The 12,522-nt window shown below is 43.4% G+C and overlaps 1 protein-coding gene across 1 annotated transcript in view; it reads left to right on the plus strand.

The window, feature by feature from the left end:
- Positions 1 to 12,522, plus strand: part of NINJ1 (ninjurin 1) — a 436,658-nt gene that overhangs the window by 112,213 nt on the left and 311,923 nt on the right. The window lies entirely within an intron of this gene.

The raw sequence follows: 12,522 nt of genomic DNA on the forward strand, positions 1-12,522 counted from the left end.
AGTGACCTTAGTTTCTAGTGTTATGTGTGAGAGACAGACTTCTCCCTAATTACTTTCTCTACACTAGGCATAATTTTATACTCCCTTTTTTCTCAGCTAAAAAGCCCTAAATATTACAAACTTTAGCTCATAGAGGTAAGTGTGCTACTGCCTTTTTCTGCACATTTCCCACCTCTTCAGTACCTTTCCTGAGGGGCATTGACCAGAACTATGCACAGTATTCCTAGTGCACTATAGATGTGATGAAGGCATTATGATATTTGGCCTTAAAAAGAAATATTTTTTCCTAATGATCTCCAACATGCATTATTTTTTTTAGGACCCATCCTATAGTTTATCCAAATTAGACTAATTCTGATTACACAGAAAATGCTGGTCGTTCAGGTCATTCAGACCTGAACAGAATTGGACAGGCTCCAAACTAATCCAAACCAAATCTGGCTGTTTTCTGAGGGTATTCCCATTCTGGTCAGAGCATAAGTGAGGAATGTTAAGCATTGGAGCCAACTCCTAGTGGCCAATTTGTATTTGCCCCCCCCCAAAAAAAAATTTTTTTGAAGGGACTACCCTTCTCTCCATTTGTCATTCAGATGGTGTGTGCCTGCCACATCTTGTGATCACTTATGTGGGGTGGGGCTTACCTGCCCCTCCCCAATATTTTATTCATGTTGGCACCCCTGAATTGCTTCACATGTAGTTCATGGGGTTGATATTTTTCTGACTTCAGGCAAATGGATGGAGCTAGTGGATACCACTGTTGATACCAAGTATAGATAAGATTGATTTCATACTCAAATCAGGAACTCAGCCAATGAATTTCATTTTGTTTGTAAGTTGCCTTGTAAGGACCATGCCCTGAAAGACAGCCTGAATTAGAAAGAGCCAGAAACTGTATTCAGTTCTCCACAGAGAATATTTAAAGGTTTCTTCAGTGAAGGATGCTATCCTCTTAAACAAAAAGAAGTAACAAAATAGGATCCCTAACTTAATGAATTGCAGCTAGTCTATTGTGGTTGTTTTCCTTTAACTCCCCCAGCCCCGATGGATCCCCCCCCCCTTAAATCAGCATTACTGTGCGTACTGTCATTTCTTTCATACTAGTGACTTTGCCAAATGATCAGACTTTTCTTCAGCTCTCTAAGTCTTGCCTTCTGCCTGTGGCTCACATCCTGCTACTTACTTGAGAGCCAGTGTGGTGTAGTGGTTAAGAGCAGTAGACTCGTAATCTGGTGAACCAGGTTCGCTTCCCCGCTCCTCCACATGCAGCTGCTGGGTGACCTTGGGCCAGTCACACTTCTTTGAAGTCTCTCAGCCCCACTCACCTCATAGAGTGTTTGTTGTGGGGGAGGAAGGGAAAGGAGAATGTTAACCGCTTTGAGACTCCTTCAGGTAGTGATAAAGCCTGATATCAAATCCAAACTCTTCTACTTACCACTCATTTGTTGTTGTTACCAGATTCTTAGAACTTACAGCTCTTTGTCAAAACTCCATGAACTATCTCTTCATCTTGTGGGGCTCATCAGTTTAAATAAGTTTCAACAACAATGATTTCTACATCCACATAGTTGAGCACACACCTCTATAACTAAAGCAGTGATGGTTCTCTCCCCTGAGACGTCTTCAGTTTTAATTGCATTTCTTTCCTTTGATAAGGCCAGTAGCTTTGCTTCTAAGTGTTCAATTAATTTAGAAAGAAAGTGAAGTCTCCACAGTAATCCGGCAAGAATGTTTCTTCCCATGAGGTTTTAGAAAATAAAACAATGAGGCCTTTATCCCTGGACAACAGCAAAGCGGCAAAGTGAGGATTGAATCCCATCGACCCCAATAGCAGAGTGTTTCATCACCAAAGGGGGGTTTGAAGAAGACAGACTTGTAAATGCATGCTCACTTGATGTTTCATTAAACTGTCCTTTCACCTCCATTCTTGAACTTCCTTTTCAGCTGTCACACCTTGAGCAATTAGATATCGCCACATTAATTTGAACACAATTTAGCCTTCAGAGCAGATCAAGACATGATGCATCAGACGTGTAAGGCACAAAAAGACACAACACTCTTTGGGGGACCAAGGCTACATCAAGAACGCTGGAAGGCATACCTTAAAAAGGCTGCTGATGGTAGTGAGGAGAGATAACTTAAATCTTTTCAAACATGTGCAACTGAAGGAGACAAAATGAGCCGAGATCCATTTAATGGACCTTCAGAGGCAAACCTCAACTCTGTTACACCTAACAGAATTTCGCTTTCTAAAAGTCTCTCCAGAGCACAGTTGTCATAGGTGAGATGTCATCTGACAAGGTGAGGCTTGCTCATCAACCAGCAGCAGGCACTATATCCAAATGCTGGAGACAAATAATGGCAGAATGCCGATACTCTCCTCTGGTGCTTGTGAGACAAAACTCACAAGCTGTGTACAAAACATGGGTAGGACATCTCCCCCTTGCTTTATGATAGTGATGATGAAGATGTTCCTATCCATTTAAATGGGACACTTTTTGGCAATGCAAATTGCAGGCATCTTGTGTTGCGCCCATAGCAGGGAAGAGAGTACTAAAACTCCTGCTACATACCCTGGCACCAGAGTCCTGACCCATATGAGGGGCCCATGTTGGCTTTTTGTATAAGCGAAGGAGGGCTAAAGTACTAATGGCATATGTAGTACAGTGGTACCTCGGGTTAAGTACTTAATTCGTTCCGGAGGTCCGTTCTTAACCTGAAACTGTTCTTAACCCTGAAGCACCACTTTAGCTAATGGGGCCTCCTGCTGCTGCCGCGCCGCCAGAGCACGATTTCTGTTCTCATCCTGAAGCAAAGTTCTTAAGCCAAGGTACTATTTCTGGGTTAGCGGAGTCTGTAACCTGAAGCGTATGTAACCCGAGGTACCACTGTACAGGTTTAAGCCTTCCGTGACACTAGGAATCCAACAGAAGTAAAGCTATAATCAAAATATCTATGGGTATTATCAGTCATGCTTGATAGTATTCCATATCTTGGGCTGTAGGACAGGCATAACGATGAGGTTTGGTTACTTTTGCCAATTAACCAAAAAACTATGGAGTGATAAATGGTTCCATTTGTTCTCTCTCACATGTTGGAACTTCCTCAACCCAAAACTTCATCTTATTCCATCAAGAACCAATTCATTCATTGCCTGAATTCTGCCACCTTGTCACCAGCTACCTGGTTATCTGTATTTAAAACCCCATAGATAAGACAGGAGGCAATTGCACATTTGATTGAATGATTGACAAAATGAAAGAAAACTTCATTACAGGAAGGTTAGCAGCACAGTCCAAAACAATTAACTACTATTAGAGAGGGAGGAGCAGCTAAAAGAGCAAAGTACATTTCAGAGCAGTGAAGAGACCCCCCTGCAGCTTGATTGCTGTCTGTTAAGAGGAGCATTATGCTTCTCTCCTACTTTGCACATCCAAGAGCAATATTTAGACAGAAAGCCCAGCCTTGGTGAATATTCTCCAACACTCTTAGCAGCATCAGCAGGTAGATGTGCAGATTAATTGCATGGGGGCATTAGTGTGAAGTGTACTGGAGAAGCTTAATCTGCTATCCTTAGTCAGGGATTCCACACACACACACACACACACACACACACACACACAGTGGTACCTCAGGTTAAGAACTTAATTCATTCTGGAGGTCTGTTTTTAACCTGAAACTGTTCTTAACCTGAAGCACCACTTCAGCTAATGGGGCCTCCCACTGCCACCACGCCGTCAGAGCACAATTTCTGTTCTATCCTGAAGCAAAGTTCTTAACCCGAGGTTAGCGGAGTCTGTAACCTGAAGCATCTGTAACCCAAGGTACCACTGTGTGTGTGTGTGTGTGTGTGTGTGTGTATATGTGTGTGTTCAAGGATTACTATGTAATATGATTTTTTAATTTTAAATATATAGACTAAACAGTTTCCTCTATACAATATGTTTGGGGGACAACAATGAGTGAGGGAAGATGATTCTGAGAAACCTGAGATTTGTTTTGTGCTCATCTAGCAGAGATGAGCAGGGATTGTTTTATTAATGGTGTGCCATTGTGACTTTTCCCATTATAAAAGGTCTACACACAAAAAAGCCCCAGACCCTTCATATCATAAAAAGCTTTCAATAATAATTTGAAACAGGGTGATGTGTCAAGCTGCTCACCTGCCTGAGAGCCATGTTCTCTTAACAAGGAAGCTCTCTCCCCCCCCCCCCCCATTATAGTTTTAAAAGGAGGAACAACAAAACCGCTTCACCACTGTGGATCTAAAAGCCCAGAAAAGCTTATTTTGGGTCGGAAAAACCTGAGGGAAACTTTCCAGAAGCTACATGCCAATGGTTGGAGAGGCCAGAAGCAAAAAAATGGGTGAAGCAATGTATGACACACCTACTTTTGTATAGTTGGCTACATTTTGGCCAGGCAAAAATTGACACACTCAACACATACACACCCACCCACCCACCCACTCCACCACATCCTTCATCCAGACAAGGAAAAGGCATTATCACAGTTCAAGCCAGGCAAAGTACGATACTTGAGGAGAGCAGTACAGAACAGTTTCTATCCAAATGCAATTTGGGGTTTTAACGCAGTGTAAGGTAGTCTCTATAGGAGTATATTGTATTTAATTATGGGGTATCAGAGTTTTTAGGGGGCTAACCAGAATGGTATAGCTGGGATAGCAGGCTTGTTGGTTTTTGAATGTCTGATGTAGATTTTTTCAATTTTGTTGTTCTGTATGGGACAATAGAGATTATCGTATCGTAAGGGTGTGTGTCCTGGGGTGGAGGCCTACCTTGAGTAGCCTGGGTGGCCATATTGGGCCCCTGGGGCTCAGGTTCCCCATCACTGGCTTATGCCTTTCTAAATCTGCTTAATTTTGTTGCTTTTGCTGCAAGTGACGAACACAGCTACCCCTCTGAGGCTTGTTACAATGGAAGGCACCAGATTTAAAGCGTATTTGTAAGTTACTGAGAAATGAGAAAGTCATCCTGTCTCTACTTGCAGGCCTCTGCTTCTTTACCACAGTATTAAGTGTCACACGGCCAAGTCCTTGTATTCTTACAGAAGAAGAATACAAAAGAGGAAAGCTGGGCTTTAGAGAGAGCCACTTTGCTAAGGAAACGCTCCTCCTCTCACATCATAGCAGCCAAAGCTGGGACTATACTGTATTTGTTAAATAGTGGGTAGACATAGCAGACGACGCAGCGATTTCTCCAAAGCAGCTCTTTATTTGTAAGCTGGAACAGAACTGAACAGCAAACAGCTCAGCCGGCCTGCTTTTATAGGCAGCCGGCTGTCAACATTGTAGCAACAACAACCCAGGGTTTCCCGCCTAAAGTAACTGACGTGGACCTGAGTGAAAACTATATACATGATACTCCTGGTGGCCAGGGTGAGAACTTCAATACATAACAGTATTGGCCCAAATATAAGCCGCACCCGAATATAAGCCACACCTTTAAAATTGGAGGGGGGGGAGAAAAAAAGAAAAAATACCCGAATATAAGCCGCTCCATTCCTCGCTGCTCCTGGCTGCATGCTGGGGGGTGGGGGGTGGGAGCCATGTTGTGTTGCCGGTGGCCCTACCCCTTTCTCACTCTCTCCCTTCCTGACCTTGGGGGAGAGGACGGGGGACTACACACGGGGCGGATGCCGCTTTGCCACACTCCTGGCGCTGTTTGCCCCATGCTCCTGGCTGCATACCATAAGGTCTCGAACGTAAGCCACACTTTAACTTTTCACTGTCGGAATTTGGGGGAAAGTGAGGCTTATATTCAGGCCAATAAGGTAAATGGAAGGTGAAATGTTTCTCCCGAACTAGGAATTAGTTGTGGCAAAAAATAGGGAGTGTTGTTGGGCTAGTCAGGCTGCCTGCCATCATTTTCTCTCCTGCTGATCTTGGGAGTTTGGGGAAGAGAGGAGAGTAGTAATTAACAGAGAAAAAACTCTCAAAGCAGGGTGACAAAACCTTTTTATTTATTCTAAAATATTGGGAATGTAGAAGCAGTTGCGTGTGTGCGCTTCACAACAATAGGAATACACCTAAAGACCCTCCAGTGCTCCTTCAGCCTTTCAGAACCCCCATATTATTATTATTTTTTAAAAAAAATTATTGGATTTTCACATTTTATGACAACACACACACAAACATATAAATGGTTTCATATCTTTGCTTTCATAACCCTCTTTCCCTGACTTCCCCCCGCCCCCCCATACATCCCAATTTCCATATTAAATTCAGCAAGTTCTTATTTCCTTCCCCAATCCTATTCTTATTATGTTTAAATTTGATTCTTTTTGTTAGGCCCAATTCAATAATCTTTTACTTATATACATTAGATCCTTATTCTAAGATCAATCAAAATTCTTATACCAAAAATTACCCTTTTTTTTATTAAAATATGAATCAACATTATAAAAAAAAGACCCAAAAATCCTAAAATTTTAAATTCTACTTTTTCCCCTTCCCTCCCTGCCCAGGTATCTGTCCCTTCCAAAATAACTGTCCTGTTCTAAAATCCCTAGCCCGGATTTCTCACGTCAGAGGCCTTTAAGTCTATTTCAGTCTCTCCCTGCCTGTTCTGTTGGTAATCCATTTTATTGGTCTTCAAGTCTCGGGAGGTCTCTTCATCCTTTCTCAGATCAATCCTAATTAGAAGGACTTGGTGCCAAGGTTCTGCCAAAGGTCCCCAAAGTCCCAAGTCATCAATTCCAGAAAAGAGGAGGAAGCCCCAGTTGTATTTCTTTATTTTTTTAATTTCCCATCTTTTATTGTGTCCAGCGGCTTCCTCCCTTGCTTCTCTCTCTCCATGACTTGTAGTCCAAAGGGCTTCTCTGTTCCTTGGCTGCAAAGAGTCCTGTAAGAAGTTTAACAACTGTACTTTCTCCCCTTCGACCTGTTTTTCCTCCAACTCCAAAGATATCTTTTCTGGTTCAGCTGCAGAATCTTCCAGAGTCAATTCCTTCCTTCCATCAGCAGGATTACTTGTCTTAGAGATCAAGGTCATCAACTGTTTATCCATAATCATAGCTTGCTCTTGTAAAGTTCCCACGAGAAAGAAGGCTCTTTCTATTTCTGCTAGTAGTTTTCCTTCTGCAGCCATTGTAATGTCTCCAGTCCCCTCTAGAGGGATTGCCATTGTTAAAGTTCTGTACCAACAGTCTTTTTAGCTCGTTATTTACTTTGTTTCCAACCACTTCTAGTTGAATATAACACTTTGTAAATCCAAAAGATATAAAGTAATACAGTTCTCTTAGTCCTGCCGTTTGACAGCTCACTTGACAGCTGTCAAAACTCTGTTCTTTCGCGCTAGGCTGTTACAGGGTACTCCCGGGTTCGGGGGGGGGGGGGGTACACAGAAATTTTCTGAAACTCTCCTCTTTCCTCCAGCACAGCTTAGAAAAAAAAACCGACTTGTTCACGTAAATTGATAAAGTCTCTGTCAATCTCCGAAAGACACGAGATTATTCCTCTCTGATCTTAGGCTTTCGCTCCTTGCTTTAAATTGTCTGTATGAGGGGGGGTGCGGACTTCCCTTTAGCACGTCCCCCCCGGTCGCCAGATTAGGGATAAAATTTCTTTTAAAGATCGAATTTCCTTTACTCACGGGGTGTTTACTTTCGGTCCAAATTTCGGGAAGAAAGTTGACGCTCTCCGGCAATGGCTTGCGGCTTCACTCCACTGAGGTAGCGGTCTACTCTCAGCACCACGCCACTCCTCGTACCTTCTCTGCAGCCTTTAAAAAGGCTCTTTGACTGTCGAGGAGGGCGCTTAAGGTGCCCACCGAGTCACCAGGTCCACAGGTATCCGCACCTGTGGTTTCTAAGGGTCCCCGCGTCGCCGGCGCGGCAAGACCCGTTCTCAGCGGAGCCGATTCCCCCCGGAGCTCAGAGGGAATCCGCCATTAATCCGATCGCGTCAACCCGGAAGTCCTTTCAGAACCCCCATAGATCCCTGAAGCCCAAGGCTGCCACCCTCAAAATTAAATTCACTGCCAGGAAGGTTTGGCCAGCAGGATAAGGCACCACCAATGCCATTTTTTTGAACTATGAACAGCCCTTTTACATGCAAGTTTCTGCCAGTGTCCTCCAGGCTCTCTGCTCTGCCCTGCCAGATTCTAACTGGCCAGAAGAGTCAGAAAAGAGGCAATGAGAAAAGTGGGGGAACAATTCTAATTGGCCACTAGCAGCAGAGAAGAGAGACCAATTTGAACTTGTTCCATCTCTTCTCCCTGCTGATAATGTCCAATTTGAACTGTCCTACAATTCTAATTGGATGCTACCAGCAGAAAAAAAACAAACCCAGTATTGATCATAAACCCATACAAAAAGAGGAATTGGTTGGCATCCGTCTGTCTCAGGAGACAATGGAAGAGTGTGCTTTTGGGAGTGAAGTAGGAATCATATGCCAAACATTACCTTGAAAAACCTGTCAGACTAGTTGGTCCTGCGGAGAAGATGGCACCCAAACTCTGGTCTGTTATGCCAGAGAGTCCAAAGAGAAAATGGTGGTTATGTCAGTGGCAAACGTTTTGATTTTTTTAAAAAGGAGGAAACCTTATATTTAAAACCTTTATATTTAAAATTTTATGGCAGTATTCTGACATACATTCCTTCGCAGATTTGACAGCATCAATGAAACCCTAAACAAACAGCATTGGATGTTGCTAGGATAAACCTTCCTTCCTTTCCTCATCACCCTTCTCCATGACATGCAAAGAACATCGTTGAAGAAACTGAAGAAGAGGCAAACGCGTCGCCATCGAGTGGAAGCCACTTATTCAGATGTAAAATCAAGAACATGGAGACACAAATCAATTTTCCCAGATGGAAAACGTGACTGCAAGCTAACTGGCACAGACAAATTCAGGGCAGAAACATGCTGCAGGATCTTAAATAAACTTTGCATAGGAGAAGTGCGCCTGTGTTTACACAGAAGATGTGCAAATTTATTTGTGTTTCTGCCAGGACTATTTCCTAAATCATTCCTCCAGTCCTTTATAAAATAGGTCCTGTGGAAGGCTGTGCTGCTACCCCACACTGCCCAGACGTTGTGGTACTATCTTATTCTACTCTGCTAGGAACTCTGCTTTGCTTCTTACTGCTCAGGCAAGGTGAACTGGGGTTCAAAGATGGCAGAACAACAAGGCCCCCACCACATAAAACATGCACATACACATATGAAAACTGAGTTTTGCTTTCATGAATGGACATATGCTGCTCTTGTCCCAGGAAAACTTATGTGGGGCAGGCCCTTGGTTCATTCCCTCCATTGGGTCATTTGAGGTTTGGCCCAAACCCTTGAAAGGCTGTCTATTCAAGGTAGGATTTTGGAATGCGGAAATCAGTGTCCAAGAGAAAGTTTGTTCCTTTGTGGAATGGTTGCATAGCCCAGCGCATCAGGACTCCCAGGCAAGTAGAAGTTGATTTGTTAAGCCAATCTTACAAATGGATTTCAAGCCAATCTTAGAAGAGGGACCTTTGTAGCTTAGAAGCCTCTCATCTATTATGTTTATAGCTCTTTCTCTGTACCTGGCATTGACTTTATGAAGAAAGATCTCTCGAAGGATCACACAGGTCAGCAACAGCAAAGCCTATTTTTTCCTTTTTTGATTTCGTAGGTGGCTGCAGTTGGGTATGGGAGAGCAGATCTCCCAGCCCTGCTAGACAGCCACTACCAGAGCACATCTTTCAGCTTCAATAGCATTATGGCTTACAGATCAGATGCACTGCACTTCCAGGTCCATTTATTTATATGATCATTATATAGGCTGAGCAGATTGTTTCAGAAAGTGCCATTCCTGGGTTTGAGGCATGTGCCTTCCCCAGATTCACAATGGAGCCATTAGCCAATACAGCCATCTTGCTTTCCCTACCCACAAGCCCAACCAGAAATAGTAGTAAAAATCCTCAGAATTCAGATGCAGAGCTCCCTTCTGGAAATCCCTCCTATAGTCAGATTTAACTGTGATACTAAAAGCACAGGCAGAGGGGATGGAATGACTTGCTTTTCAAATAACAGTTGCTGAGCACTACAAGGACACAGTAGAGGGAGCTTGTAGAGCTATGAGAAATGTAATGAGATGGCGTCCGTCACAGGCCCCATGCACCTGACCGCATAACCACATTTCTTACAGTGCTCCAAATTACTGTACTGTATCAATTCATACAAAACATCACGTTTTCTTCAGAACATTGTGCTATGCTTGTGAAATATAACAATGCATTTTGTTTAAACAACATTGTTCATGCTGACGAAAATCAGAACTGTCGTTCCAATTGCCCTGGAGCACATGCTAGTACTGCAATGAATCTACCTACCCAATTTGGATAAAATACCTTTATTTTATTTTTGCTGCCGATACTGTGGATTAAACATCTTTGCATGTGCTCACCATCTAATGCATATTTAGATAGATTCTTTATTGTCATTACACAAGTGCAACATTGCACAAGTGCAACGGAATTGGATGCCATCCCTTAAAAACAACAAAAGCAAAACAACAACAACCAAACAAACCACATTCCAGTCACACCCACACCCACACCCATCAAACTCCTATTTACTTTTTGGACAAATCATGCATACAAATTACTAGGTTTCTTTTACAATTTGAGGGGCAGCAGAGAAGGGCAGGAGTAGCAAGGCAGAGGAAGACATCTAGGAAGTAGGAATCGCAAACTGTGAAGAGGCACAGGTTGCTCCAGCATCTTTAGCACTGCTTTCCCACCTCCACCCTTTATCTAATAAACATTATTCCTGATCACAAGGACTAGAAACCTGTTTTCCATGGCCCAGAAATGCACTGTACTGATTCCAATTCACTCTGATCTGGTAATTTTGTATTTCTCCTCAATAGTCTAGGAGAACATAGAGGAATGGATGAAAATATACAAAGGCAGCCTAATTCCAGACTATTATCAATTATTTACCCAGATAAAGAAACAGCTGTCTCCTCTCGACAATGAAGAACAGACTACTCCAACACCAGCCAGCGCTTGGATTAGTTAACATGCAACTGCTGGCATCCCCAAGGCTAGCACCTCACACTGGAAATAAGCAGCTGTTTATGAATAACTGGACGGTTTTTCCTGCCCCAACCTCTCTGCACATTTGAGCCATCCATCCCAACAAAAAAGACAAGAGCTTCCTTCCGTGTGAAGCCAGCACATTCATGTGGCAGTCTCACCAAGACATAGTATTTGCAAATTATCATAGCCTTCCTTAAAGCCAAGTTTGGAAAGCGGTAGCAATTGTGGCAATCAGAAATGAGCTAAAAATTATGCAAATCAAACTTCTTTGGTGGCTAATTTCTGTTGTTCCCATAAACATGCCCTTAGATTTCCTGCTGGATCAAACAGGGAGATGACATAGCTCAAAACGCATGGCCGCTGATTCCAATGGCACCCTATAGTGAATTCCCACCCCAGCTCCATATGATATAGTAGAAATTGTATCCTGCGGTCATCAGGTTGTTTCCTGAATCAATAGCTGCCAATAGCAAGGGCATAAATCAAAGCATCGTTTGGGGGTGGGAGGAGGAAGACCCTCAACTAAGGGTTACCAAAAGAGGCTACCTTTTGTCCAGCACCTGGGCACTGCCAAAAGCACTGCATGCCTCAGAGTTGCACTTACGCTTGTACTATAATCCAGGGCTTTTAGTGCTACAATTCCAGACCTCTGGAATCAGTTACTAGGTGAAATTACGCAGGTGCATACATAGCATGGGATGCGGGTGGCGCTGTGGGTTAAACCACAGAGCCTTGGGCTTGCCGATCAGAAGGTTGGTGGTTCGAATCCCCGCAACGGGGTGAGCTCCCATTGTTCGGTCTGTTCCTGCCAAGCTAGCAGTTCGAAAGTACGTCAAAGTGCAAGTAGGGAAACGCCGTTTCCATGCGCTGCTCTGGTTTCACCAGAAGTGGCTTAGTCATGCTGGCCACATGACCCGGAAGCTGTCTGTGGACAAACGCTGGCTCCCTCGGCCAGTAAAGCGAGATGAGCACCGCAACCCTAGTCGTCCGCGACTGGACTTAATGGTCAGGGGTCCCTTTACCTTTATACGTAGCATCTTGAAGCTTAGGCAACTACTGAAGACATTTTGAAGGCTTTCCTTAAGATGATCCAGTCATTTTTCAATTGAAAAATTAATTGTAGAAATGGTTTTATTAAATTTAGTCTGCATTTTACCACTCATTTTATCTTACTGTTGAATGATTTGATATATTTTGACTGCAAAGCTGTTTATAAATATCTGTAATAAATTAATAGCACTGTGCTATTGTAATTTTTTTTTTAAAAAAAGAGACGCGGGTGGTGATGTGGGTAAATCCTCAGCACCTAGGGCTTGCCGATCGCATGGTCGGCGGTTCGAATCCCCGCGGTAGGGTGAGCTCCCATCTGCGGTCCCAGCTCCTGCCCACCTAGCAGTTCGAAAGCACCCCTAAAAGTGCAAGTAGATAAATAGGTACCGCTTTCTAACGGAAAGGTAAACGGCGTTTCTGTGTGCTGCGCTGGTGCTGGCT

Source organism: Podarcis erhardii, assembly GCF_964252035.2.
Source record: "Podarcis erhardii genome assembly, chromosome: 2".
Classification (NCBI taxonomy): domain Eukaryota; kingdom Metazoa; phylum Chordata; class Lepidosauria; order Squamata; family Lacertidae; genus Podarcis; species Podarcis erhardii.